Source organism: Diaphorina citri, unplaced genomic scaffold (genome assembly GCF_000475195.1).
Source record: "Diaphorina citri unplaced genomic scaffold, Diaci psyllid genome assembly version 1.1 scaffold844, whole genome shotgun sequence".
NCBI classification, from domain to species: domain Eukaryota; kingdom Metazoa; phylum Arthropoda; class Insecta; order Hemiptera; family Psyllidae; genus Diaphorina; species Diaphorina citri.
This window is the reverse complement of record NW_007378276.1, coordinates 52,756-58,755: the sequence shown is the minus strand read 5'-3', so window position 1 is coordinate 58,755 and position 6,000 is coordinate 52,756.

Below are 6,000 nucleotides of genomic sequence, written 5' to 3'. Positions count from 1 at the left end.
TATGAGATCAAAAAGGAACCAAACATTAGGAGAAAAAAGGTCTAACAGTAAAAAAAAAAGTAGAGAGAATGAAGAAGGAAGGGAAATCAAAAACAAACAAATACAAAAACATCACAACAACAATGTTCATGCTGTACCTAAATGGGAAGGAAATGGTTAGTCAAACAATCAAACAAAATAACCAATAACATGGTAAAATAAAAGTTAGTAAAACAAACATAAAATGTGAAAACTCATGCCGAAGGTGAAAATGTTAGTCTTGAGAAAACCACACACATGCTGTTTGACGAATTCACAACTGGCTGAAAATGGGAAGAAAAGTTCAAATTGAGGGAATAACCAAACAGGCAGTACAGAAATCAAAGATTCACGACTTTGTCCAAAGTCGGGATGCAATCTGCGCAAACAATCGACATTTTGAAGACCCATTGATCCCAAAAGTACGAATATTTGACCAACCTAAATTTCCACATGTAAAACTAGAAAACGTAAATGACTCATCTTTATTAACATGCATGAAATTGAAGTCTGTAAGTTTCTAATTCTGTTTATACCTATCCGGGCTATTATTTTGTAACGTCACATAGTGCGGTTTGCTTACTTCAGGTATCTTCATAGGAAGATAAATTTATGAGCATAATTATTAATCTCCTTTTCTTTACCTATCAAATCATGTAGGTATCTAATGGCATTCCATGATTTTCCTTGGAGACTTTATGTAGGAAGAAGTAGCTCATACGAGTACTTCATATTGGAGGCATACCTATTGTTTCCTTTCTTGATGTTTGATTTGAGACAGTTGGTTTTGTTTCCGAAAGAAACGAATGGAAGTATGTATGTAGAACCTAAATTTCCACATGTAAAACTAGCACACGTAAATGACTCATCTTTATTAACATGCATGCAATTGAAGTCTGTAAGTTTCTAATTTTTACCCTGTCAGATTAGGAAAGAACTTACTCCTCGGTCTCCAGTCTACTCAAAAGCGTCATGTTGAAATGCATTTCTGTGCAAAACTGAAACAACATACGTAGGTAATGCGACACCAACATATGAGTCTGTTAAGGCTCGGTCACACAGAACCCAGGCCGCAGGCCGCCGCGACCTTTGTAACATTTTACAACTCTTCTAATAGGCCGCGTGGCCAGATCGCTCTCTAATGTGGCATGTAGGTACAATTTATTTACGTAGATTACAGAGTTCGTTGCGGCCAGGCCGCAGGCCGCGTTCTGTGTGACCGAGCCTTTAAGCAGAAGCAAACGAATGTCACTAAATGTCCGACAATCAATATCAAAGATAATTTCATAGTGCTCAGAAATTAGGTCCTCCTCAATTTCCTCAAAAACTCTTTGTTCACAAACCGACAGAATGAGAGTTGAACATAATACCCGCCCAGAGTATCCCAAGTTCTATCCCTGGGAAGTCGGGATAGTAACTCCGGACTGTATCTTCAGAAACATACTTGAAGAGATGAAAGAGTAGGGGGTAGGGGACAGTGTAAATATGTATGTGTGTGTGGAATAGAGTTGTGGAGAATGGGTTGAATGAAGAGTATGGGATAGAATGGGTTGTGTAAAGAGTATGGGATGTACGATGGGTTGAATGGAATGGGTTGTAAATAGAGAATGGGTCGGATAGGATGGGTTTGTAGGAAACTCTTCACTCGTGCGTTTTTTTATTCATTTACTTTTCAATCGAATTAAAATCTTCAGCTGCTCATCAAGAGCTTTTAGTCGTTCATTTTCCAAGGCTCTTCTTTTTCTCCTCGTAGGTACATAGGTACTGATTTTCTTTAATCACGATCGAATAAACTATAGGCTAAAAAATTCCCGGAGGGACGGACCCAGCTTGTTCTGATTCATCCTGTAGGTAGATTATACAGTAACATATTTCATAGGAATTATGAAATAAATATATGACAAATAAAAAACGGCAAAAAATCTTGAAAGAGCCAAATTTAATTATAAGCCCATAGCCCCCGAATAAAATAATAAAAAAAAAAAAATTAAAATAATATTACATTTTTTCTCTGTAGCTACGTGCTTCGCTTGCAAATTCGCTAATTGCCTTGTTTACTCGTTGTCATAAATATACAGGGTGGTCCCATGTAACGAGTCCTTTTGGTGACGGGGGTTTCACCCTCCATTCACCGACAAGTCATCCGTCTCCTCACATTAACCTCACCCGGCCGGACTGGGGCCAGCATGGACTCAAGACAAATTGTAATAGCCATAATTTTCGAAAATCTCCAGTTTACCCAGAGCTTTTTTGTCAAAGATGTTATTACAGGGAGCTGCTAAAGTCTTATCGTCCCGAAGTCGAAGAGAGAAGAACATTATCTGGTTAGGATCACATCCACCCCGGGCGGAATGAGAACTCACGCCCTAGCGCTTACAAGGCTCTTTTACTTTTACATCTAGACCCATAGGAATTGATCATATTCCAGATAGGTATTGAATTTCTTGAATGGCAGACGAGCTACCAACCAAACTAACTAGGCTAGTCACGGAGCTCAAAATTTCACATCCATCTCACCACCAAATGCTGCTCCGTGCGCTACCTAGCCTAGCCCAGCCTACATTAGCCTAGCCTATCCTAACTACATACCTATAGCCTAGCCGCAACAGTCTTCTTCTTCTACCTAGCCACAGCAGCAGGGTAGGTAGGTACATAGGTACTGATCTTCTCTAATCACGATCGAATAAACTACGGGCTAAAAAATTCCCGGAGGGACGGACCCAGCTTGTTTATTACTTTAATTAATATTGTGATCTACCTTGCTTAGAATAATGATGATATCTACCTAATTGTATTTATTTTGTATTCCTGATATCCTGATAGTAGAAGAGATATTCAGTTATGACATTGTATGCTGATTGTGTATGTGTTATACTTTGTGTACCTACAACTCGCGAGATAACTTGTTTCGTTGGATCTAGAAGTTTATCCTTCTTTAATTCAAGTTGAAAATATTGCTAACATTCCTTTTCAAAGGCTTCGGCACACAACAATTTCATATTTTATGTAGTGTAGGTATCGCAAATATTAGCACAATCCAAGTATCCAAGTGACGTCTGAACATGCTTGGAGACAAGGCCCGAACATTCTCAAAACAAACACAATGAGACTGCAAACCCGGGGGCCAAAGATTTTAAAATTTCAAAGCCTAGAATTAACAATTCAACATTTTCGACATATAGAATTTGACATCGACATTATGAATGCTTTTGGCATTAATCTGTGTGATCATTACCCCTGAGGGAATCTCTGGACATTTTATTAATGATTTCTAAATTAAGAACCTAGAATGCCATTCCAAGGCGAATTGTAAAGTGCCATAAGCATTCGGCAGAATGATTAGTGGATGTCGCTAATGACCATCCTTAGGTATAGTAGGGGATTAGTAGATAGATACCTTCATAGTGGATTTGTAGGTATTACCTACCTAATGGATGCTGAATATGCGAATTTCAATGATTTTGAATGATGAAGAGCCGTAAGTTGTGTATGTTGCAAGAATTGAAATACCTATTAGGAGATGATTTGGTATAAGGTAGGTTACTTGTGCTAAGGCTATAAATTACCTACCTAACGCCAAATACCGATCGTAGTTCTTAATTTAATTTGCGCTTAAACTACTACGTTCGACTGACTGGAACCCATGTAGGTAAGATCCGAGGATTTTGGAGGAATGGAAAAACTTTAGAGTGTGGATATGTTTCAAGGCGCGCCGTATTTAGGGAGGCCTGAGGGGCCCCGGCCCCCCTTCTCAGGTATTTGTGCTCCTTTATTATGGGGAGGACTCCTAAAATTTGGAGCATGCCCCAACCTCAATAAAATTGTGCCCCATGATCCATGATGCTACTAGTTATACGGATATACGGTAACGCTAAACCCACTGAAAAATCTCCAAGCTTTAAATATGCACTTACCTTCTAAACAAATGCGCTGATAGACCCAAAAACTTCACTACAGTCACCACAAACAGACTTCAGACAACGGAAAGCCACCCAAATCACAGAAATCGACCAAATTTTAGGAAATTAACAAAATTTAGGAAATGAACAAAATTTAGGAGATCGACAACCCACACACGCACTACGAGTTTTGATAAACAACAACAAAGCGTATGCTATTGACCTGACTACAATCACAGCTAGCTCTGATCTGACACCACTTTCTCTCTGAAATGGACTGAGGCAAAGAAGGAACTGAGTCCGTATCTCGAGAACAACGTGAATAGTGTTGGGCTAAACAAGATCCAGTTAGGAGATGTAGGCAACTTCACTATAGTGCTCGAGATAGGTTGGAGTGCGCATGCGTGGATCAGTGCAGTTCAGGAACAGTTCCTTGTTCTCTGTGCAGAACTTGCTGAGATCAAGAATGTCGTTTTCTTTATCACAATTTCTGTATAATTATTTATTATGTATTTATTTAATATTCATTTTTTTCTTTTAAACAAGAAGAAGTATACATTATCAAGACTCTCCTAAGTCACGTGAGTGATTTGACACAAGAATAAACAAGGAAAATAAGTCTCTTTTTTAAGAGGTTTGAAAGAGGGAATTGTTGAACAGTAACAACCGAGGTCTTATCGTCCCGAAATTGAAGAAAGAGTGCAGGATAGGAGAAAGCTAGCCGTTCAGAGAACGAACCTCTGTCAGTTAGTATGATAAAGTGCGACTGCGCCCTCAGTCAGAATCGAAACCTCGACTTAGCGCTTACAAGATAGGCGTGCTACCTTCCACAGGTTGGATAAAATCCGCCCCGGGCGGGAATCGAACCCGCGGCCTAGCGCTTACAAGGCAGGCGCACTACCAACTAAGCTAACTAGGCTGGCTACAGTGGGCTTCTAACGAGAGCCAAACCTATTGCACACAACATAGTAAGCGAAACTTCAGAAAATTCAGGTCAGGATTATCTTAAGCAAAAACTCCCCCTCCTTTCTCCTCTTTTTTATCCTTCCCCTCCACTTCTCCCCCTCCAACCCCCTTTTCCCCTCCCATGGGTCTTAACCTCCCATCCCGACCTTTGCTAACTCGAACAATATTGCCGCATTCTTCTTAGAAAGAGGGAGGGAGATGGAGAGAGAAGAAGGAGAGAAGGGGAAGAAAAAAAGGGAGAGGAAGACAGGAGAAGGAAGAGAAGGAGAGGGAGGTAGAAAAACAATAAGGTGCTCTTTTCTTCATCAGGGAGAGAGTGAGAGAGAAAAAGACAAACATGGAATTAGGAGGAGAAAAAGGAGTGTAAGAGAGAGAGAGAGAGAGAGAGAGAGAGAGAAAATCCAGAGGAGAAGAAAGGAGAAAGAGAGGGAGAGATAAAGAAGGAGAGGGAACAAAAGACAATAATGAGTTGTTTTTTTTTTTTGAGAAGATTTTGTGTTTAACCTTTTTCCCCGAAAAACAATATAATTACATGGTACAGAACACAGATAAGAAGAGGGGAAGGAGGGAGGTAAAATACAGATAAAAGGAGGAGAGGGGAGGGGGAGCAGGGATAAGCTTCGGTAACCTCTCTAACCGTGGGAGGGAAGGAAGAGGGGAAAGAATGAGGCGAGGAAGAAGACGAATCAGGAGAAGAAGAATCAGGAGGGGAAAGGGAAGGAGGAGGTAGAACTAGGAAAAGATTGGGGGTAGAAGACTTTGGGGGGGGGAGAGGGGGGGGAAAGGAAAAGGAAAGGGAGATAGGGAGGAGGCGAAGGAGGGGTAATTTGGTGACATTAACTACAGAAGGAGCGACAAGATTAGAGGGTGGGAGGGAGGACACGATGAAAGGGAAATACAAGGGGTTAGAGAGAAGTTTGCTGGCAAAAATCCCAAAGTCTCCCCTCCCACCGAAAGTGTTCCAACAGAACACACTGGCATACACAGAGGCAAAAAAAAAAATCTCGTCCTCCCTATTGATTGTTGGTGTGACATCTGTTAACAGCTTCTTCTTCTTCTTCTTCTTCTTCTTCTTATTCTTTTTCTTCTTCTTCTTCTTCTTCTTCTTCTTCTTCTT